Source organism: Somniosus microcephalus, chromosome 12 (genome assembly GCF_052327205.1).
Source record: "Somniosus microcephalus isolate GS21.2 chromosome 12, FLI_Smic_1.0, whole genome shotgun sequence".
Lineage (NCBI taxonomy): Eukaryota > Metazoa > Chordata > Chondrichthyes > Squaliformes > Somniosidae > Somniosus > Somniosus microcephalus.
The window spans coordinates 129,345,720-129,370,447 of record NC_140998.1 but is presented as its reverse complement, the minus strand read 5'-3'; the positions used below and the strand labels follow the sequence as shown (position 1 = coordinate 129,370,447).

The 24,728-nt window shown below is 42.9% G+C and overlaps 1 protein-coding gene across 15 annotated transcripts in view; it reads left to right on the top strand.

The window, feature by feature from the left end:
• Positions 1–7,027: 7,027 nt before the first annotated feature.
• The window catches only part of LOC147109520 (alpha-(1,6)-fucosyltransferase), a 993,309-nt gene continuing 975,608 nt past the window's right edge, over positions 7,028–24,728 (top strand). For 13 of the 15 annotated variants that reach the window (XM_086003543.1, XM_086003541.1, XM_086003540.1 and 10 more), the window contains exon 1: positions 7,031–7,437. The gene's annotated coding sequence lies outside the window, so the exon portion shown is untranslated. Of the gene's footprint in view, positions 7,438–7,713; positions 7,845–24,728 lie in introns of those variants that run through there. The other 2 variants (XM_086003552.1, XM_086003539.1) reach the window with 2 other exon arrangements.

The window sequence follows — 24,728 nt, the reverse complement described above, 5'->3', positions numbered from 1 at the left end:
ATGTCCCAAGGTGTTTCACAGGGGCCTAAGCAGACAAAAATTGACACCGAGCCAAAGAAGGAGATAATAGTACAGATTGGTCAAAGAAGTAGGTTTTCAGGAGCGTCTTAAAGGAGCAGAGAGAGGTGGAGAAGTTTAGGAATTAATTCCAGAGCTTAGGGCCAAGGCAGCTGAAGGCACGGCTGCCAATGGTGGGCTGAAGGAAATCGGGGATGCACAAGAGGCTAGAATTGGAGGAGCGCAGAGATTTTGGAGGGTTGTAAGGTTGGAGGAGGTTAGAGAGATAGGGAGGGGTGAGGCCATGGAGGGAACACAAGGATGAGAATTTTAAAATCGAGGCGTTGGTAGACGGGAGCCAATGTAGGACAACGAACACAGGGTGAGCGGGACTTGGTGTGAGTTAGGATATGGGCAGCAGAGTTTTGAATGAGCTCAATTTTATGGAGGATGAATAGTCTCTGAAGTGATCATAAATACATGCAGAGTGTTACTAGCACAGTGTGAAATGTTGAATTTTCCTTGTGCCTTCTTGTAGTTTGTCCATTTTGAGTTATTAAGACAAGACTCTAACAAATGGTCCCATGGTATCCGTCAAAAGGAAAAGAAGATCACAAAGGCCATGAAGTGACCAACAGAGATATTACAACAAAGTTAAACTTCTGGGGGGTGTTAAATGACCAGTGAAAGCTTGAATGGAATGATGGCAGTTGCTATCTTCGTGCACTTCAAAGTGTCCAAAGAATGAAGCTGAAGTAAATAGTTGTCCACAATTTGTATCATCAGCATAAGAGTAAATAATTAATACAGGGTACCTTTACCGCAGGGTTATATAAACTCCTTCATGGGAATTGAGTTTAAAATTGGAGTAGTGATCTTGCATAATGGAAAAATTAACTATGTAACAAGCACTTATGCATGTTGTGCATCCCAAATATTAATAAATCAAGTGTAGAGGGTTTATAATCTATATATTATAAGTGCTTGTCTCTCACCCACATGTAACTTCTACTTGGCTTTATCAACATAAATAATAAATACACACTGGAATGCATCATCAATGTGGAGTGTTTACACAGCTTTAGACATTAACAATGATAACTGTAAAAGCTGCCTCTTTTTATAATGCAGTACCATAGTGTGACTGATCTCTTTTCCTCTTCACATATGTCTCTATATATGATCCATCAGTATAAAAACAATGGAAATAATAATGCTTTGGTATAGTAGGATATCTATCCATCTATCTATACAAGTTACTTTATTGCAAATTAATAAAATTAATGTTCTACAATTGGAGATCGTTGTATATTATTTGACAATAGCTGTTTGGGTTTTCTTGGTCTACTCATACTACATATCTGGTGCACTGGTAGCATCAGTGCAGATATCACACCAATAACTCTTGCATCAGGTGACCAACCAGAAAAAGGATCATTCCAAAGTCAGGACCCCTGATTGGGTATCAAGAAAAGCTATGTGAAAATGCTATTTATGTATTGGATTTTGGAGTGTATCTCTTTAAAACTTTAATTAATTATTATAAATGGGATACTAGGTAAGTAGGAGTGTGGTATAAAACCCTAATGCATCAATAAATTCAAGCAACATAAAAATATAAACATTTTCAGCAGCAGGAAAGACTAGTAGACTACACAAGCCTTTTCCTTTCTAAAAGGTCAATCCCATTTACTCACCTTTTCATCATATCTCTCAACTCCATAACTCTGGAAACACCTCTCATATTCCAATTTTTTCATGAACTAAGTTATTTGTTCTCTCTAATGGTCTTCCCTAGTAACTTCTTCCACAAATCTGTTGCCCTACTTGTGAAAAATGTTCCACATGAAAACCCTTCTTACCCCTAACTTAATAATTAATTTTTCTACCTACTATTTCACCCTTTGCTCTGGTGAACACATTGACTGACTGCTTTATTGATTCCCTTCACCAACTTGAAAATTCTAATGAACTCACAAGAGGGTGAAGTCTGAGTGCCTTATGAATGTCAGAAGAACCTCAAGATATTTTCCCACCTTCTAACACTCTGTGGTGTATGTATGTGTGTGACATGTAATGTACACCAGACTCGATAGGCTTATCAGATGGTTCACCAAGAAAGTGGAAGTACAGGTAAGTTAGTGCAGGCTGCACATGCAGTGAGAAAGAAAGATTTAAGAGAAGGGAGCACCATCCGTGGCTAACTAAGGAAGTAAAGGATGGTATCAAATTGAAAACAAAGGCATACAATGTTGCTAAGATTGGTGGGAGACCAGACGATTGGGAAATTTTTTTAAACCAGCAAAGGATGACTTAAAAAAAAAGATGAATTATGAGAGTAAACTGGCAAGAAACATTAAAACAGATAGTAAGAGCTTCTACAGGTATATAAAAAGGAAAAGTGTAGCTAAAGTAAACGGTGGTCCCTTAGAAGATGAAACTGGGGAATTAATAATGGGGAACAGGGAAATGGCAGAGACTCTGAACAAATATTTTGTATCTGTCTTCACGGCAGAAGACACTAACAACATCCTAATAATGGATAATCAAGGGCTCAGTAAGGAAATAGTACTTGGTAAAATAATGGGACTAAAAGATGACAAGTCCCCTGGACCAGATGGCCTGCATCCCAGGGTCTTAAAAGAAGTGGCTGCAAAGATAGTGGATGCATTGGTTGCAATATAGCAAAATTCCCTGGACTCTGGAGAGGTCCCAGCGGATTGAAAACCACAAATGTAACACCCCTATTTAAGAAAGGAGGGAGCCAGAAAGCAGGAAACTATAGACCAGTTAGCCTAACATCTGTCATTGGGAAAATGCTGGAGTCCTTCATTAAGGAAGCAGTAGCAGGGTATTTGGAAAATCATAATGCAGTCAAGCAGTCGGTATGGTTTTATGAAAGGGAAATCATGTTTAACAAATTTGCTGGAATTTTTTGAGGAGGTAACAAGCAGGGTGGACAAAGGTGAACCAGTGGATGTGGTGTATTTGGATTTCCAGAAGGCATTCAATAAGGTGCCACATTAAAGGTTACTGCATAAGATTAGAGCTCATGGATTTGGGGGTAATATATTAGCATGGATAGAGAATTGGCTAACTAACAGAAAGCAGAGAGTCTGGATAAATTGGTCTAACCGGTTGGCAAACGGTAACTAGTGGGGTGCCACAGGGATCGGTGCTGGTGCCTCAACTATTTACAATCTACATTAATGACTTGGATGAAGGGACCGAGTGTAATGTAGTCAAGTTTGCGGATGATACAAAGATAGGTGAGAAAGCAAGTTGTGCAGAGACCTCAAAGAATCTGCAAAGGGATATAGACAGGCTAAGTGAGTGGGTAAACATTTGGCAGATGCAGTATAATGTGAGAGTGCGAGATTATACACTTTGGCAGGAAAAATAAAAAAGCAAATTATTATTTAAATGGAGATTACAAAATGCTACAGTTCAGAGGGACCTGGGGGTCCTTGTGCATGAAACATAAAGTTAACATGCAGGTACAGCAAGTAATCAAAAAGGCAAATGGAATGTTGGCCTTTATTTCAAAGGGGTTGGAGTATAAAAGCAGGGGAGTCCTGCTACAACTGTACAGGGTATTGGTGAGACCACATATTGAGTACTGCGTACAGTTTTGGTCTCCTTATTTAAGGAACGATATACTTGCATTGGAGGCAGTTCAGAGACAATTCACTAGGCTAATTCCAGAGATGAGGGGGTTGTCTTATGAGGAAAGGCTGAAAAGGTTGGGCCTATACACATTGGAGTTTAGAAGAATGAGAGGTGATCTTATTGAAACATATAAGATACTGAGGGGGCTCGACAAGGTAGATGCAGAGAGGATGTTTCCCCTCGTGGGGAATCTAGAACACGGGGGCACAATTTTAGAATAAAGGGTCGCCCTTTTAGATCTGAGATGCGGAGGAATTTCTTCTCGGAGGGTCGTAAATCTGTGGAATTCTCTGCCCCAGAGAGCTGTGGAGGCTGGGTCATTAAATACATTTAAGGTGGAGATAGACAAATTTTTGCAAGGTAAGGGAGTGAAGGGTTCTGGGGAACGGCCGGGGAAGTGGCTTTGAGCCCAAGATCAGCCATGATCTTATTGAATGGCGGAGCAGGCTCGAGGGGCCAAGTGGCCTATTCCTGCTCCTATTTCTTGTGTTCTTGAGAATTTCCTCAATGGAAGTTGGAGATGTTGCAGCATCTTGCAAATTAATTAATACCCTGTCACATGACTTGTTATGGTATTATGAAGTTTTTATATGTTGCTTAAAAAATCTAATTCAGTGCCTTATGGCAAATCTTCATACAAACCTAATCCAGGGTGCTTGCGATATAATAAACATTAAATAATCGTCAGATGTTTACTGCAGCATGGACTGCAAGAGCTCTGTTGCTTTCAAACGTGTCTTCAGATTGGTTTCAGCAATCTGAATTAATAATAAATATTGGGGAGAATACATCAATGAGATGTTTACAGCCTCGTTAGACATCAATCTGAATAAATAATCCCTAAAAGCAGAGTATTTACAGTGGGTGATAAGTCCGCCACTCATTCCAAAGCTGTTTCCTCAGCCCTTTATATTTCACTTGCAGGTACATTGCTGGTGAATGATTGTTCACTTCCTTGTAAAATGAGGTCTTAGCCATTCATCTGTAGCACTGCATCTTTGATGAAGTCACAAGATAACTTTCTCCCCATTTGTGAATGTGGCGCAAATGGTGACATCACATCACCATGCTACATGTGCATCAGGATCCTCTCCACAAGAATTTACATTTTTCAAGTCAAAAGCTTAAGGAGAAAAGTGCAGTGCATTTGACAGTGCCCATCGCAGCACTTTCTACCTCTATGATGACAATGTCAAGTGGAGACTAGTTATTTATACATTTAATTTATTCCTCGGGATAATATAGTTTGGTGCCAAATGCTGAGCCAGAACCCAAACCTACCTGCAGGTTCCTCCAGCAAGATGACCTAACCCTTATAGGAGGGACTGAATGAGCTTATCACAGAAGTCTAATTGTTGTTCAGTCATACTGCAATTCGACTGTTACAATTTTAGTGCATAGTTATTTGCATTTTGCTACAGATGCATTGAAGGTAACAGACAGACGATAATACTGTAACTGTATAAGCTGTTGCATTGTTAAATGTTACAAAGCTGTCACTGGTTGATGGTGATGAAATATCAGAATACAGAGTTATAGAAAACAAGAGCAGTCCTAACAATTCCCTACAGACACCCTGCATTGATTATGATAATGTATTCTCCTGAATAAATATTTTTGTTACTTTAGGTGGGTAAAATATTTGGGGTTACACTGGGACCAAACTGAGTATTTGCGTTCTAATACTTTACTACAATAAATTGCTCGACAAATACTGTCTGTATCCCTTTTTAAAATGAAGTGCAACTGTTTCATCAGAATGAATTATTAATAGCTTTATATTAAGGGAATACATAATCATTGCAGTGTGGTTACAGTACATTAGACATTAATGCCAATGATTCGTGAAAGCAAATGTTTTATGGTAGATTCGAATGTAAATGCTCAGTTTGGTCCCAATTTAACCCCAAATATTTCACCTACTGAAAATAAAAGTAATCATATATATTCAGCATATACATTATCATAATCAATGTAAGGAATTGGTAGGACTAATCTACTTCCTATTATTGTGTATTCTGATCTTGCAGTTTATGCATTACTGTGAAAATTACTATTAATTAGTGGAAGAGAACCACAACAGATTAATAGGAGGATTCACTTCCTTTTAACTGTTTCATGACGGGTTTAAAGTAAATTATTAATGTATTCATGCCAGTGCATAATCAATACAAAGCATTTATAGCAGATAGATAATTATAAGCATTCATCCAACAATATCTCTTCCTACATGTAATTAAATTAACATATTGAATATATATGTGCATATAACGGCTTGTATTTATATAGCACCTTTTAACATAATAAAACATCCCAAGGCACTTCACAGGAGTATTAAAAAACACAAAAAATTGACACCGAGCTACATAAGGAGAAATTAGGGCAGATGACCAAAAGCTTGGTCAAAGAGGTAGGTTTTAATGAGCGTCTTAAAGGAGGAGAGGTGGAGAGGTTTAGGCAGGGAATTCCAGAGTTTAGGGCCAAGGCAGCAGGGGCTACCCAGAAGGCAGTAGTCAAGATGGATGCCTGTACACTAGGCCACATGGCTGAATAAATGACTAGCTCAAGCTAGCTGTTCATAATGAAAACATCTATTTATTTATGAACATAACGCAATGGTTGAGCGATTATGATCAGGGATGCTCAAGAGGGCAGAATTAGAGGAGCACAGATATCTTGGGTGGGTGGGGCTGTGGGGCTGAAGGAGATTACAGAGATAGGGAGGGGCGAGGCCATGGAGGGATTTGAAAACAAGGATGAGAATTCTGAAATCAAGGCAGGTGACCAAAATATACATTGAAACACGCCAATCATGGTATGGTTTTTACAACCATTAAGGAGCCTGCTCTGTTCCCTTGAAACGCATTTTATAAATGCATCTTAGTCCACACAGCTATTTACAATAGATTAACGCAGCACGAAATTCTTTTGAGCAGGACGAGAAGAACTTTACAATGTAAATTAATAATATATTCTTGAGAAGCACAATCAATGTAGATCATTTACAGCAGCCTAATGGGGCGCTTGAATGGATTGAAATATGCTTCAGCAGTAAAAAAAAAATTACTAATATATTCATGATCATAATCAATACAAGTATTTGCAGTGGAATAGCATGTTTCGGTTCCCTGTAAATGCGTCTCATGGTCAGCTTTTCACGGGGTAAATTAATAATACTCGCTTTGTGGGAGGGCATAATTGATGTAACATGTGGACGGCGCATTAAGCATTAACAGCGCTCACTAATGAGCAAAGAAAAAGGAGGGTATTTGGGGTAGAGCGGAGTGCGAATGCTCAGCTGGCTGTTCCACATGTGACTCCGGCTGCCGAGCAGCGGGGTTGTAATGGAGGGGAAGACATGCGCAGAGCGTGTGTGTCTGTGAGATGGGCTGGGCTGAGCTGAGCTGAGAGCTTTGAGCAGGCTCTGCTCATTCACTCACTCAGTCAGGGCGGCCGGCCGCCGCTGTATTACCGCCTCCCCCTGCCCTCGGCGCCTGGCTCTCCCTTCACACGGAAGGTCCCCGGGGCTGATCTGTGATCCTCTCACACACACATACATACACAGACCCCTTGGAGTTCCTGTTTCCGCCAAATACTCCCTGACGCGATCAAACACCAGCGGAGCCAACGATCCACCATCTAATCTATAATGTATATAACATACACATTATATAAATAACACCCAGCAAGAACAACAAAAAAGGGACCCTAAGCAAAGCCCTTCAGCGGAGTGGAGTGGAGCCCGGAAGCCTCCCTGAGCCGGAGCGGCAGGTCTGTATCCCTTCTCTCTCTCTCTCTCTCTCTCTCTGCGACTTCTTCATCGCTTTTTTTATTCCGCTCTCCAGACGGGGACGAACCGAGCCAGAGCTCCTTCCAGCCGGCCTGCTGCTGTTCATCCGCTTTGGAAATAGCGGTCGGCGGCTTTAGATATCGTCACCGTCACCACCATCTGCTTTACCGTTAACTCGCGGCCCTGGCTTTTCATTATTGGAAGATGTGATGCGGGGAGGGGAAGGGGAATCCATGTGATGGGACTGGTCTGTGGGCAGCCTGAGAGATCGCTCAGTGTGCTGGGGTTTGAAGGACTTGCTGCTGGAAGAAGGCCGTTTTTTTACTTTATATTTTTTTTTAAATAAAGCAATGTGTCAGATTATACATTGCAGGCAGCGGGTGTAAACGTGAGTTCCTCGCCGTTTATAGACAATCGCTTAAGTATTTTAAAGTCGATTCGTTTCTTGGGAAGAGGGAGATTTATTTTTTGTAACACATTTTTTTAAAAAGTGCCAGCGAAAATTCTGAAGTGTTTTTTTTTATTAACGTATTTACGGCTTGGAATAGAAAGATGGTGTTATGCAAGTCTGATATACTCCACTGCTAAGTTTGGATCGGTGTATTTGGTTCAGTCACTGTCTGTGTGATGTGTTGGAGGCGGCTGAACATTTGAAAGTGAGGACTGTTTGAACTAACGGCGTTAAAAATCGGGATGTTGTACATAGTGAATAAGAAGGAAGGTCGGGCGGACTCTAGACCCCCGCCTCTGTTGGATTCGTGCAGTTATACGGATTGTAATTGACCAGGGTTTGTGTGAGTGAATTTCCAAGTTGAAATTGACAACACTTAAGTGGAAATAGCGTCTTCTGACTTGAACACAAGATTTAAGCAAATTTTAATGCGTTTTTGGATTAAACCGAAAGAAACCGTGCTTTAAGCAGAAAATAAATACCTTAAATTAATTCGTGGGAGAAGTTTGAGATACATTTAGATCAGGGCCCAGATGCACAAGTCAATGGAAACGAGAGCATTGCAATCTGCGTTTGCTTCTCAGAGCCTCGGAGATCCGAAAGCATGATTATTCGGAATATTATTTTGTTAATTGAGGAGCTGAACGGGAGAATAGTGTCCACCGAGGAAGAAGGAACATTCTCTGTGCTCCTGGCGACCAGTGAGTGTGAAAGTTTAACGGGCCACTCAAAGCTGCTATTGAACTCCATTGAAAAAGACCACAAATCAACGGGACCAATTGGAGGAGGTGCCTGAAGAGTTTGGAGTGTGAAACTAACCGAGGTGGTAGGGATTGGGTTAAAGTAAGGAAAGGCAGCAATAAAAGCAAGGGTAAACATGTTGTTAACACTGGACATCACTGCGTATTACTCAGGAGGAGGTGAGAACAATATGACTCCACTATACATGTACAGGCAATGTAATAATGGGATACATCAATCAACCTAATCAATGTAAGCTAGGAATGGCTAAATGGCAGCGAGGTAACAGAATCAGAATTAGTGATTGTGGTGCTGGATTGCTTTCTGATCCAATGTTTTATGATTCCCATTGGAGGTACTGCATCTAATGCTCAGACTTAATTCTTACAAGTCACCAGGATAAGATCCATAATATTGAAACAGTGGAGCCATCCAGCATACGTACACATGCGTGCGATAATTCTTTTGTAGTGAACTTTGCAAGACTGAGTGATGAACTAAGATAAATTAACTGAAGAATATTGCTGAAACAATGCTTTCGGCTAGAAAGAATGAGCATAAGGAGGGGACTTCAGAGGTGAATTAAATGCTGTGTGTGTATATAATAACATACCCATAATGTCACTTCTGATTAAGCCAGGAAAGCAAGTCCAGAGCAACAATTTAAATTGAAGATAGTTTTAAACAGGTATTAGGAACAACTTTTACTTACAGAATCTGACAGCACAGAAGGAGGCCATTCAGCCCATCATGCTGGTGCTGGCTCTTTGAAAGAGCTCTCTAATTAGTTGCACCCCCCCCCTTTCCCCATAGCCCTGCAAATTTTTCTTTTTCCGGTATATGTCCAATTCCCTTTTTAAAATTACTATTGAATCTGCTTCCACCAACCTTTCAGGCAGTGCATTACATTCCAGATGATGGATGATGACAGCAGTCTACCGATTGGGGAAGTAGAAGTGAAAGCATTAGGGACACTCAAAAGGGGTCGATCCTATGGTGGGAGAGTCGGAGTTGAGTGGCCTTTCTTGTGTACTTTCCCTGTCACAGAATTGTGTATGTAACTGATCACTGTTCTTTTACCATGTTGCAAAGGTTACACTTTCACTTGAATGCCACATTGTAAATGCTTGAAATGAAAGCTCAAATTGTCATGTTAATCAGAGGAAATTTAATTTTGATGGACATATGAGGTAATATGTCTTTTGTCTGATCTTTTGTAAAGCTACCTGTGATGCAAAACTATGTGATACTGCTTTACTCATTAAGCAAATCAATGTCTTGATCGCTCAGACAATGAAAGTAAAAGGTGACATGGTCTCCGGCTATGAGACTGTTAAAAACAGCAGTTTAAAAAAAATCTTGGTTTAGAAATACTGGATGATTTCGCACTATGGTTGTAACCAGTGAGAACTAACCTGTTATTTTGCCCATGTAATTTTAACTAGTTGGTGCTGAGGAGAGAAATGCCATGATTCCTAACCTAGTCGGAAGTATTTTGTGCCATTATTAAGTCACACTGGTGGACTTGGGGAAATCTGCCTGCAACTATGAACAGGTCGTAGAATTTATAGATCACATAATTGAATATTGCTGCCAAATGAGAATGATGATTTATTTAAGATTTAACATTATTCAGCCGCTTGCTGCGGGCATAAAGACTGCTGGCTGAGTGGTCTGGTGGGGGAGCTAGTATAAAAGAAAAGCATGTCAACATTTATTTATTTTTTGATTTTGGTGGATTTTAAACTGTGAAAAAGCATGTTCAGTTAGGGTATGTTTTTGCAGTGGGTTGCATTCAGCAGTTACTGTCTAAGCATAGTTATTACCAGAGTAACAGCCTAGCACTCAGTGGTAGGCACTAGGTGTCGGGCAGACACTGAATATTAGCTGCTGCTGGGACCAACAGGCAGAATCACAGGTTATGAATAAGATCTCTGTATAACATCTTGTTCTTGTTTCCTATTAGTCAGTTAACCACCTACAAGTATCAGTTTCTTCAGTTTAAAAAAAAAAGTTTAGAAATTTATCTTTAAATTTAAAAGTACAAATCAAATATGAAGTATGCTGGTGAAACAATTCTTTAAAAATATATAAATTTGAGCCCTGTTAACAGTGCAGTGAGTGAATATGTTTGTTGGGGAAGTATCAGCCAGTTTATTCCACCCCCACCACCCCCCCCGGCCCCCAGGGCTTTGCTTTATGCCGAGCATCCTTTTTTTTGTCCCAAATTTTTAACCTTGTCTGAAGCTTTCACAAAAGCTGTAAAATTCAATCAATTTCAGTTTTACAAAAGGCTGGAAAGCATTTAGTACTCATCCTACCCACCAGCTTCTGTGGCAGGATGCTTGATAGAGTTGAATATAAAAGCTTGTGTATTAAGTGCACATCTGGTCCAAAAATGCAACAAAGTGAAGGTAAAATGAAATGAAAGTTGTTATTGATTTTGGTGCCTTCCAGTCATTTCTGATGTGGATTTTGGAAATAATTTGTTGTTCAGTGGCGTGGGAGAGGCAGCAGCTTTTGTTGCATCATCGCAATGGAGATGCTCGATTGATCAGTCATGTTTGAGGGGTGACTGAAGATCTATGGGGAATCAAGCTACAGTAACAACTTGCATTTATAAAGTGGCTTTAAAATTGCAGCTCATCTGAGACCGGACATTAGACAAGTAGTCTGATAAAACAGAGGTAGTAGAATGTTAGAGAGGTGATTGAGAGATAGGGCTGGGTGTTGTCAATGTACATGTGGAAGCTGACCGTATGGTTTTTGTATGATGTCGCCAAGGGGCAGCAAGAAAAAGGGGCCATGGATAGATTGTGGGGGGTGGCGTTGGGAGGAGAAGCCATTGCTAGAGATGCTCTGGCTTACGATTGGCTAGGTTAGAGTAGAACCGAGAGAGGGCAGTCCCACTAAACGGGACAATGGAAGAGATGCTTTGGAGGAGGAGGATGGTGTGGTGAATTGTGCTAAATGCTGCAGAGGTTGAGGAGGAAGTGGAGGGAAAATGTACCATGGTTACAGTCATGGCGGATGTCATTTGTGACTCTGACTAGGACAATTTCAGAAGTGCGGCAAGGACGGAAACTTGATTGGAGTTAATCAAATATGGAAGGGGTGAAAGACGGAGCCAGGGGAACTGCAGGAACATTTTAAACAAAGATAGTAGAATGGACATAAAGATTATTAGCAAAGAAGAATACAGACAGAAAGGAACAGGACAGTGAATCAGACTTAATGGCTCGCAATTTGCGGTCAGTGGCGAAGTAAAGGTGACAAGAAAGGCAATCTCTGTGGCGAGAAGTTTGCCTTTTTTGGCACGTAAGTGATTTCAGTGCAGTATAATGGGGAATCTCTAATGTGATGTCAACAAGCTGTCTAAGCAGCTGATCACGTTCCAGAATTCTCAGTCAAGGAAGCAGGAAATGAGAACCTGCTTTTATCCTTACATTTTAAAAATGTGAGAGAGCAGAACAAAGACTGGAGCTCTCACATGGGGATAAAGTAGAACCTGAAATAACTGAACAAACTTTTAAAAAATATATATTTTTTTAAGTTTCTTAATTTGTAATTTTTATCACAATGGAGAAATTTGACACACCACAAAATTAAAATGAGTTTTCCTGGATCATAACATTTGTTTAGCAGTCAATATGCTGTTAAAACCCCAGATACACCTAACCCAACAAGGTCAAACATTTAATGGGGTATTTAACAGTGATATTACTGTGGAAAATGAGAGGGGATCTTATTGAAACATACAAGATTCTGAAGGGGCTTGACAGGGTAGATGCAGCGAGGAGGTTTCCCCTCATGGGGGAATCTAGAACTACGGGGCATAATTTCAGAATAAGGGGGCACCCTTTTAAATCAGAAACGAGGAATTTCTTCTCTGAGGCTCGTGAATCTTTGGAATTCTCTTCCCCAGAGAGCTGTGGAGGCTGGGTCATTGAATATATTTAAGGTGGAGATGGACAGATTTTTGAACGATAAGGGAGTCGAGGGTTATGGGGAGCGGGCAGGGAAGTGGCGTTGAGGCCAAGATCAGATCAGCCATGATCTTACTGAATGGCGGAGCAGGCTCAAGGGGCCAAATGACCTACTCCTGCTCCTACGTCTTATGTTCTTGTGAAAAGTCCAAGTTTTCATCAGTTTCACTGATTGCCGGCTATGGGGTGGGTGGGGGGGGGGGTGGGCGGTGGCGGCGGTCAACAGCACAACCAGTGTCGGAGCAGTGAATAACTGACCGCAACTTCGTGATTTCTGTGTTTAGATGCGCATGCGCTACACCCTGAAGTTGCGGTCAGTTTCAGAGGGGTGATAACGGTGAATGCTGTTAGTTCACCATTAGTAGCCACCACAAATTCTGGCCCATTGTCTTTATGACTGAAGGTGGGAGAACAGCCTTCCTACTTTTGTCATAATCATGTTGTACCAGAAACGTAAGAAACCAGTTTGCCAAACACTTTTTTAATGAAAACACTGTCCTTTTCAGAGAAGAAGGAAGTGGTAAGATTTTAAAAAAGTTAAAACCTGGGTTTTGCCTCACTGGCTTTTTGCTCATTGAGATAATCAAAGTACGTTTGAATTGAATTTAAAGCCACCAACCAGTTCTTGTTTGCGTGCCATTCACACACTTGTTTGTAGAGTCAAATTGCGACACGATTGAACTGGATCGGAATCAACAGTCATTATTTACAGCCTTGAGTACAGATCGCACATCCAACATATTTTCTGTGATCTCTACCCAAATAATGACACTGCAGGAATTTCACTTCTTGAGAAAATAGAACGGTTCTAAATGATGATTCAACAATGTTTTCCAGCCATTCTTTGGAATATTCAGACAGTTTCCATGAGTTAGTTATGTTTTAATGGTGTTTTTTGTTGCAAGGAACTCTGGGTGAAGCCATTGAGCTTTAAAGTCTCAGTGGAGGGCTTCAGAGTCAGAGGTTAAAATGTTTGCTTGTCAGTTAATTCCCCACCCTGGAAGGAAGATTATTGTTATGTTCATAAATAAATAGACGTTTTCATTATGAACAGCTAGCTTGAGCTAGTCATTTATTCAGCCATGTGGACTAGTGTACAGGCATCCATCTTGACTACTGCCTTGTGGGTAGCCCCTTACTAAACATGCAGCTCCACCTAGTGTACCATTCTAGAATGACATGTTACTGCTCATTACATCCCCCTTAGAGGTTAAACAAAATCAATATCAATCATAACGACATAAACATCTTCACAACAGTCAACACATTTTCAAAGCTTTACTTTATGAACTCTAAGCTTTTCATTCTTTTATTATGGTTTTCTTTATACTCAAAGATTAAGTCTATCAGGCTTTTTTACTTCACGTGTGGATCTTCTCACCACAGGTAGGTCTGATGTGTTTTCATGAGAGCCTGTATGTGTGTTTGTGTTAGACTGTTCTGGTGGTGAGTGACAAGATTCAGTCGCGGCATTGTCATCGATTTGCTCTTGGATAGTTTCTTGTGTTTTCAGGAGGGAACGGCGGTTCCTCCTGAGAACCTGTCCTTCCTCAGTTCTAACAGTGTATGACCTTGGTCCTACTTCCTCAAGAACTGTAGCTTTCCTGTTCCATGCATCTGGATCCTCAATCCTGACAACATCATCCCTTGTCAATGGTTTCAGAGTTTTGGATGACTTGTCATAGTGTGATTTCTGTTTCAGCTTTAACAGTTGAAGTCTCTGTCTCAGTTCCTTACTCTGCTTTTCTTTTGCACAGCAGGGTAGCGTGGTACGCAACTTGCGACCCATTAGGAGTTCAGCAGGTGAAGAACCACAGTCTAAAGGGGAGGCTTGGTAGCTTAGCAGGGCGAGATAAGGATCAGACTTGCTTTCTGTTGCTTTCTTCAGTAGCTGTTTGAGAACTTGAACACCTTTCTCTGCCTTACCATTCGACTGAGCATACAGAGGACTGGATGTGATGTATTGAAAGTCATAATGTGCTGCAAACTGTTGCCACTCCTTACAGTTGAAGCACGGACCATTGTCGCTAACGGCAATCCTGGGAATTCCATGTCTGGCGAAGATGGATTTCACATGCATTATGACACTGCTTGCTGTGGTGCTTGAGAGCAGCGCCATCTCAGGATAGTTAGAATAGTAGTCAATCACTATTAGATAGTCTTTACCATTCAAATGAAAGAGGCCCATACCAACCTTTTGCCATGGTGCATTTGGTAAGTCAGCTACTATCATTGGTTCCTTTGCTTGTTTGTTTTGGTGTTTCTGACATGTCTCACATATGCCTATCATGTTCTCAATGTCCTTATTTATGCTAGGCCAATAAACAGTGTCTATTGCTCTCCTTTTGCATTTTTCAATTCCGAGGTGTCCCTCATGAATCCTTTTGAGCATGTCTTGACGTAGAGCCTGTGGAATGACTATTCTGTTCTGTTTTAGTAATAGTCCACTTGCGACACTTAACTCTGACCTGATGTGATAGTACTTTGGACAGGAACCTTTTGGCCAACCATGATGAATGTTCTCTACGACTGTTTGTAACACTGTATCTTTTACTGTTTCTTCTGCTATTTGCTTTGATTTTGTGTCTGACACGGGCAGCGCAGCAGTGACCATACTCACATGAACATCCACGTCTTCCTCAGTAGAGCTCACATGACTCATTGTGGGTGCTCGGGATAGTGCATCTGCTAACACTATGTGTTTGCCTGGTGTGTAGATCAGTTCAAAGTCATATCTTTGCAGCTTCATTATGAGTCGTTGAATCCTTGGAGACATCTCATTCAGGTTTTTTTTTACGATGGCAACTAGTGGGCAGTGGTCTGTCTCAACTGTGAAGGTGGGAAGTCCATATATGTAGCCATGGAACTTCTCTAGTCCAACTACCAAGCCTAGACATTCCTTTTCAATCTGGGCATATCAACACTCAGAATCAGTCATAGACCTGGAGGCATAGGCAACAGGCTTCCAATCTTCACCCTCTGCTTGTAGCAAGAGCGCCTAGGCCATCTTTTGATGCATCTGTTAACACTTTGATTCTCTTTGTTGGGTCAAAGGTGGTGAGTACAGGTGTGGTTGTCAGCACTGTTTTGAGGTTCATCCACTCTTGTTCATGTCTTTCTGTCCATGCGAACTCATTTGTTTTATGTAGCAGGTCTCGCAGACAGGCTGTCTTGGCTGACAAGTTAGGAATGAACTTTCCAATGAAGTTTATCATCCCCATGATGCGTAGCACTCCTTTTTTGTCAGTGGGTCGGGGCATGTTGAGTATGGCGTTTACTTTTTCCATATCTGGCTCTATTCCTTTACCAGATAGATTATCTCCTAGGAAAGTGACTTCCTGGACGCCAAACTGACACTTGGCTTTGTTGAGCTTCAGTCCATTCCGGCGTATGCTCTGTAGCGCTTTAGTCAGTCTCTCATTGTGTTCTTTCAGTGTGGAGCCCCAGATGATGATTTCATGAACATAGACCTGAACTCCTTCCAGACCTTCAATTATGTGGTCCATCGCTCTATGAAAGATTTCAGATGCAGATATTATCCCGAAAGGCATTCTGAGGAAACAATACCTGCCAAATGGTGTGTTGAAGGTACAGTATTTGGTGCTCTCTTCGTCCAGTTTTAGTTGCCAAAATCCTTGAGGCATCGAGCTTTGTGAAGTATCTGGCACCTGACATTTCACTGGTGATTTCTTCTCGATTGGGAATCTGGTAGTGTTCATGTTTTATGTTTGCATTTAAGTCCTCTGTATCCATGCATACTCTTAGATCATTGTTCTTTTTCTTTACACATACCATTGAGTTAACCCAGTCTGTTGGCTCTTCGACTTTCCTGATGACTCCTAGTATGGTCATTCTGTCCAGTTCTTTCTTGAGCCGGTCACGCAGGGGTGCTGGAACTCTCCGTGGAGCATGTACCACTGGCTGAGCATCCTCCTTTAGCTGGATCTTGTAAGTGAATGGTAGAACTCCAAATCCTTTGAACACATCCTGGAAATTACTCACTACAGAATCCACCGAGTCATCTGGTCTGCTTATGGCACAGTTTATACGGTAGACTTGACCAGTTCTAAGTCCTCACAAGCTTTGTCACCTAGTAATGAATCAAGTCCTTCAGCCACAACAGAAAACATGAGATGATGCACTTTGTCTTTGACTGTCACTTTAAGTCTGCATACACCTAAGCTATCTATTTTCTGTCCATTATAGTTCTTCAGTAGTACTGATGTTTTCTGTATTTTAGGCTTTTCTTTCATATTTTTAATGTCACTCATACTGATTAAGTTTGCTTTTACCCCAGTGTCTAGTTTCAATGTAACTAGTGCTCCATTTACCTGCAGTGGCATCATCCATTTGTCCTCTTTTACTGCATTAACTTTATGTTCAACATTGTCCATTCCTGAGGGCTGCACATTTTCTGTATCCTTTTCGATATTGTCACATGACACCATTCCTACAAAAAATGTCTCACTTAAATCAGTGTCCTCAATCACATTGACTTGTTGCCCTTTCTTTGTTTTTACTTTTGAAAAGCATTGTTTGGCAAAGTGATTCTTTCCATTACATTTTGTGCACATTTTCCCAAACGCTGGGCATTGTCTTGACTGGTGCTGGTAACCACAGCATTTACAATTTAACAATTCCATCCTCCGATTGCTTTGCATTTCTGTTCTGCCCCTGTTTCTTCCCCTTGTAGGACACCGCACCGACAGCAGCACAGTCACTCATTGCAGTCGCATTATTAATTTCACTGAAAGTCTTTGCGTGCTGCTGAGCTAGCTCACTGACATGGCATATTTTCACAGCATCCTTCAATGTTAGTTCGGTTTCTCTCAACAGACGTTCCCTGACTTTTTTTTATCATGAATACCAAACACAATCTGGTCACGAATCATGGATGATTTCAGTTCAGAGAAATTACATGTCTGTGCTTTCAGTTTCAGATCAGTCATAAAGCTATCAAAAGTCTCATTTTGCTGCTGTGTCCGTGAATGGAACACGTACCTCTCATAGGTCTCGTTCCTTTTGGGAGAACAATGTGTATCAAACTTCTTTAGCACATCGTCCATCTTTTCTCTGTCCTCCTCTTGATCAAATACAAATGTATTAAATACCTCTATTGCCTGCGGGCCTGCAACCGTGAGCAGCAACGCTATTTTCCTTGCGTCTGGCTTCGTACCGAACCTGATGGCGGCAATATAGAGTTCGAATTGTTGTTTGAAAGTCCGCCAATTGCAGTTGACATTCCCTGTGAGTTTCAAACCCTCCGGTGGCTTCAAATTCTCCATGTTGTGTTTCACAATACTCAGCAGATATTACCAATCCTGGTACCATGTCATGTTCATAAATAAATAGACGTTTTCATTATGACAGCGAGCTTGAGCTAGTCATTTATTCAGCCATGTGGACTAGTGTACAGGCATCCATCTTGACTACTGCCTTGTGGGTAGCCCCTTACTTAACATGCAGCTCCACCTAGTGTAGCATTCTAGAATGACATGTTACTGATCATTACAATTATGACAGGAATTTTTTTTTTTCCATCATCAGCATAATATAGAGCTGCCATCTTTTGCCAAGTTTATAACTGAAAGTGGAGTGCTGCACCAAACAGGAGGTAGGATCATACTAGAGTTCTCATGCTTTCTACACTAATAAATTGTTTGAAAACCACAACAACTAAGGCTTGCACATCATAGCAGAAACCAGTGGAAAAACTGACTTGCACTTTAAAATCAGACTATGTCCAAAATTGGACTGTTTTCCAGATGAGGATCACCTCTACAAATAGATCATACAATAGAAATTTACATGTTCCGCTTATTGGGACACTTCAGAATAAGGGTCCACATAAGCCGTATCAAGTATTCATTTGCAAAGTGTGTCACTCACCCAGTATTTAGTCAAAGATTTTTGTTTAAGTTACCCATGCGGTTGTGTGTGTCCTGAGTGGGCCCATTGTCACCTTTCCTTGCTAAAGTGACATTTCACTGCCTCACCCTTGACATCCAATACTCTTCCCCTCCCCTACTTGCTCCACTGACGACTATCAAAACTCAATTTTCAGTCAACAACTTTAAAAAATAAAAAAAAGGCAAGGAAATTATAACTGTGATTGGGAGCTCACTTGTTGCTCTGGAATATTTTTTTGAAAAACCGTTTAACTTTTTTAAAATTTGTTTTCAAAAACAACTTTCTTTTTGCATGAATACTCATTGATAAGGCCTTTTACTGAACTGTCGCTTAAAGGCATGACTGTTATTTTAAATGAAGACGATTATACCAAATGTGTCTGAAGTGCAGGATCTGGTGCTGTTGTGTTCAAAACATGTCTTCACGGAATTGTCTTTCACAAAAAATGAACTCTGATATTGACAGTTAGGATCTCTGGTGTCTAAGCTACAGCTCAAAGAAAAGTTCTGTGGAAGCAGATTATGCAGAGCAAACTCCTATCCAGATATCAGGCCACAAAACGTGAGGGCCTCCTCCTCCTGTAGCAGGTTGATATCCCAGCAGGTTTTTTGACTTAAACAAGCAAGACTACTGATTTCAGAAATGTCTGCTTTCTGGTACGTATATATTTTGCTGCAGTTTCCTTTTGTCCTCCCTGGACAAGGGCGGGGGTGTGAGAGCAAAGGGAAACATACTTACACAGGAATAACAACAGAGTGCTGGAAGCACTCAGCAGGTCAGGCAGCATCGAGGAGAGAGAAACAGAGTCAATGTTTTGGGTCGAAGCCTTCGTCAGAATGCACCTTATACAGGGTTGTGAGGCAATGGAATGCACCACTGGAGGTGGTTGAAGGAAAAAGGAGTAAAGGGATATGGGAATGGGGCAAGCGCCTAGGATTAAGCCTACTTGTGGGGAGCATAAACACCAGCACCGGCTGGTTTGGTTGAACATCTTATATCTATGTTGTAATTTCCATGTAACAGTAAATAGGCACCAGTAGTGTTTACACAGAAACATAGAAAAATAGGAGGAGTAGGCCATTCGGCCCTTCGAGCCTGCTCCGCCATTCAATATGATCATGGCTCATCCTCTATCTCAATACCATATTCCTGCTCTCTCCCCATACCCCTTGGTGCCTTTTATGTCTAGAAATCTATCGATCTCCTCCTTAAATATATTCAGTGACTTGGCCTCCACAGCCTTCTGTGGTAGAGAATTCCACAGGTTCACCACCCTCTGAGTGAATTTATCTTAAAAATATATATATATTTGTCGAGTGACTGCTAGGTTAAATATTCATAACAAAATGGTTTTAAAAAAAATAAAATAAAATAACTAGGTGACTGTCAATGTTTCTCTTGATCAACTGCTGGGAGGTACAAGGTGTGAATCACCTTTCAGTGTTGCCCTCTGTTTCTGTGGGAAAGTAGTCTGCTTCCACTTGTCATCTTTCCTCCTATTTTCTCACCCTCTGCCCCTCACAACCTCCAAGTCAGTGGGGCTGAGATCAACATATTCTGGGTAATTGTACTGAACTTCAAATCAGAAATATTCTGCCCTACAAATATTGATAATGGTAACTGAGGAATGGACAGACTGCACCAGACTAGAAAGATGTCATTTATTTTATTCAAGTTTAATCGCAACACTGCTGATTTGGAACTGAATTTGCAATTGGTAGATTTTGATGGGCAGTTTTCCATGGTTGGCAATGTAGTGATTCAAATCAGACAGCTGTCCTGTGGCTTGACTAGCTCGGAGCATGATTGAGGCCTAGCAGGTAATTTAAGTTCTGCCCAAGAATGCACACATTCTCTGATCCTGTCCGTGGGCACTCCTTTGATTGCATTACTGTCTTATAATTAACCAGAGCTCACCTTCTGTACATTCTCATTCCTTCTTTATTTGAAAACTCAGATCTGATCTTTTGTGTAGATGAGGCTCTTTAAAGTTGACAGTGCTGACAATTTTTGTCCCAAATCCAATAGTTTTTTTCAATCAGGTGGTTTCATTAAACATGGCATCAAAAAAAATGCTTTATTTTAAAGCCTTCTGGGTGAATTAATATTCAAGGGCTAAAGCATATTTAATTGAACATTCCATTGTGCAGATCTAGATAATTCATGTCTGAATTTTGTCATTACTTTATTCCTTTGTATTTGAAGTATTAGTTTTCAGATCTCAATTAAGTTGCCGTGTATTTGTATCCAATTTGCATAACAACTGTCCCACTGATTATTACTGAGCTGAAGTTAGTGCTGTGAGGCCAGTTGCTTGAGGTGATCAGAAGTGGTGAATGCGCTTTAATTTTTTTTTTTTTTAGTAACACTGCTTTTTGTTTTCCTCTGCGGGACTTGCAAAAATGTACGAACAGTAACATTTGGAGAGGAATAAAAACAGAAAATGCTGGAAATATTCAGCAGGTCAGACAGCATCGGTGGAGAGAGAAACAAAGTTAACGATTCAGATCGATGACCTTTTGTCAGAATTTGGAGAAGATGTGGATTAAAATCCAGCAAGGCCTGCCTGGAAATCTCTTGTTGCCTGTAAATGTCCTGTGTGAAATGATTTGGGGTAGTTCCTGGTGAGTCAGAAAGAACAGCACAAGAGTGACCACAGACCCACACAAATTGACACTAAACTGCCAGTCGCACTCGAGGGCCATAAGGATGGGCTGGCGGGAAATGTTCACACATTGTTCAATAGCGATGAGGGTGCTTTTACAAGATGGGAGTTGATGTATACCTTTGGGTTGCACTGTATATCTGACTGATGCTATAATTCACCTGGTGGTATTTTTGACTGGCTGATTAAAATGGTAATGCTAACATTCTTCACCTTGAGCAGAAAAAGAAATGATCAAAAGTTCAAAGGGGGAAAAATTCCGTTGCTTTGCGCCTCCCCGGGGCATTAACTGGGCGCAAAGCCCATCGCGTCCGGGCGCAGCTTCGCTAACGCTTCCTGCGAAATTCAGCGGGAGGTTAGCGGCGGCGGTAGCCGGTAGCCCTGCACCTCAGGCGATGATATCATCACCGTACGCAGCGTCCCGTTCGCGCCCCGGCTATGTCCAACAGGGTCAGGGTGGTGTTTTTGCAGCTGTGGTGGCGATAATTTAAGGGCAGATGCCGGGCGGCCATTTTTTTGGGGCCGCCTGCCCCCTCTCGATAGCACTTCTCGAGTGCCGGGCTCTTTTGCCGGCACCCCGCTCCCCGGTGGTCCAGCAGGGCCCCGGTGCGCTAGGCCCCTCCCCTTTAATCAGGAGGGAGGCCTGTAGTACTGATACGCTTATCAATTACTTCATAAAAGGTGATGAGTCGAAGAAGAGATGATGAGTCGAAAGAAGAGATGAATAAGGCTTTTATTAGCTAAGAAGAGACCATGCTTCTTCGTGAGTGACTGAACAAGTCTGAACGAAACCCACACAGTGGTGGGTGGAGTCAGCTGAGGCATGCCTCCATACACAGCACCACCCAGAGGTGGCAATATACAATACAGTGGTTTACCACATTCACCCCTTGTTTAATGTGAAGTCCGGCGGGGTGAAGGGTACTACAAGTTAAGTCTATCAGGAGGCCTTGTCTGACGTCCTGATCGTCGTGGTGGCGGCGGTGGTGTTGCAGCATCCGACGTCGGGTCTGGTGTCTGGGTGGTTGGCGAAGATTCCTGGGGCTTTGGCATGCTGTCTGCAGGGGTTGGGTTGGGAGGGGTGGTGGGGGATAACAGTGGTAAGGGGGATAACGGTGGTAATTCAGGGGTACCCGAGGGTGCGAGATCTCGTATGGAGACCGTGTCCTCCCGCCCGTCTGGGTATGTCACCCAGGCATACTGGGGGTTGGCGTGTCGGAGGTGCACCCGCTCGACCAGGGGGTCCGTTTTATGCGTCCTCACGTGCCTCCGCAGTAGGACGGGCCCAGGAGAAGTCAACCATGCCGGTAGCGAGGTTCCCGATGTAGACTTCCGGGGGAAAACGAACATTTTCTCATGAGGGGTCGCATTAGTGGCAGTACAAAGCAGTGACCGAATGGAGTGAAGCGCTGCAGGGAGGACCTCCTGCCAGCGGGAGGTCGGAAGGCCCTTAGATTTTAGTGCTAAGAGGACTGCCTTCCAAACCGTCGCGTTCTCCCTTTCCACCTGGCCGTTCCCCCGGGGGTTGTAACTGGTGGTCCTGCTCGTGGCGATACCTCTTGTTAGCAGGTACTGCCGAAGTTCGTCGCTCATGAACGATGAGCCCCTGTCGCTATGTATATAGCTGGGGAACCCGAACAGAGCGAAGATGTCATTCAGACACTTGATGACCGTGGTACTGGTCATGTCTGGGCAAGGGATGGCAAAGGGGAAACGGGAGTACTCATCAACTATGTTGAGGAAGTACACATTGCGGTCAGCGGAGGGGAGGGGCCCTTTAAAATCGACGCTCAGGCGTTCGAAGGGGCGGGTGGCCTTGATCAGGCTTGCTCTGTCCGGCCTATAGAAGTGCGGTTTGCACTCGGCGCAGATTTGGCAGCTCTTGGTCATGGTCCTGACCTCCTCGATGGAGTAGGGCAGGTTACGGGATTTGATAAAATGGAAAAACCTGGTGACCCCCCGGGTGGCAGAGGTCATTGTGGAGGGACTGCAGCCTATCACTCTGCGCGTTGGCGCATGTACCACGTGATAGGGCATCTGGGGGCTCATTGAGTTTCCCTGGCCGATACAAGATATCATAATTGTAGGTGGAGAGTTCGATTCTCCACCTCAAGATCTTGTCGTTCTTGATTTTACCCCTCTGCTTATTATTAAACATAAAAGCTACTGAACGCTGGTCAGTGAGCAGGGTAAATCGTTTCCCGGCCAGGTAATGCCTCCAGTGACGCACCGCTTCTACAATAGCCTGGGCCTCCTTTTCGACGGAGGAGTGTCTCGTCTTGGGGCCCTGGAGGGTCCTTGAGAAAAAGGCCACGGGTCTGCCCGCCTGGTTAAGGGTCGCGGCTAGGGCGAAGTCGGAGGCATCGCTCTCCACTTGGAAGGGGATGGACTCATCCACCGCGTGCATTGCGGCCTTCGCGATATCGTTCTTGATAAGAGTGAAGGCTGCACACGCCTCTGGTGTCAGGGGGAAGGAGGTGGCTTTGATGAGGGGCCTGGCTTTGTCTGCATAGAGGGGCACCCACTGGGCGTAGTAGGAGAAAAACCCCAGGCATCTCTTCAGTGCTTTTTGGCAGTGGGGAAGGGGTAGCTCCATTAGGGGGCGCATTCTGTCGGGGTCGGGCCCGATGACTCCGTTCTCCACCACGCAGCCGAGGATGGCCAGGCGCTTGGTGTGAAACATACATTTTTCCTTATTGTACGTTAGGTTCAGCCGTTGGGCCGTACGGAGGAAATTTGCTAGATTAACGTCGTGGTCCTGCTGGTCGTGGCCGCAGATGGTGACGTTATCCAAATAGGGGAAGGTTGCCCGCAGCGCGTTCTGGTCAACCATTCGGTCCATCTCCCTTTGGAAGACCGAAACCCCGTTGGTGACGCCGAAGGGGACCCTAAGGAAGTGGTAGAGGCGGCCGTTTGCCTCGAAGGCAGTATACTGGCGGTCCTCATGGCGGATGGGCAGCTGGTGGTACGCTGACTTAAGGTCGATGGTGGAGAATACTTTGTATTGCGCAATCTGATTGACCATATCAGATATGCGAGGGAGGGGGTACGCGTCCAGCTGGGTGTACCGGTTTATGGTTTGGCTGTAGTCGATTACCATGCGGCATTTTGCAGTGGTTTTAACGACTACAACCTGGGCTCGCCAGGGGCTAGTGCTACCTTCGATAATGCCCTCCTTCAAGAGCCGCTCCACCTCAGAGCTGATAAAAGCTCTGTCCCCGGCACTGTACCGCCTGCTTTTGGTAGCGATGGGTTTACAGTCGCGGGTGAGGTTAGCGAACAGGGGAGGGGGGGGACTTTTAATGTGGAAAGGCTGCAGGTGGTTTGCAGCGGGCGATTTAAAAGTTGTTGGTTGCAGACTGTGAGTGGGGGGAGGGGTCCACCGTATGCTAGTGTGACACTCTTAAGGTGGCACTGAAAATCCAACCCTAGCAGGACGGCAGCGCAAAGACGGGGCAGAACTAGCAGTTTAAATTTTTGATATTCAGTGCCCCCTACTGACAGGGTCACCACACAGTA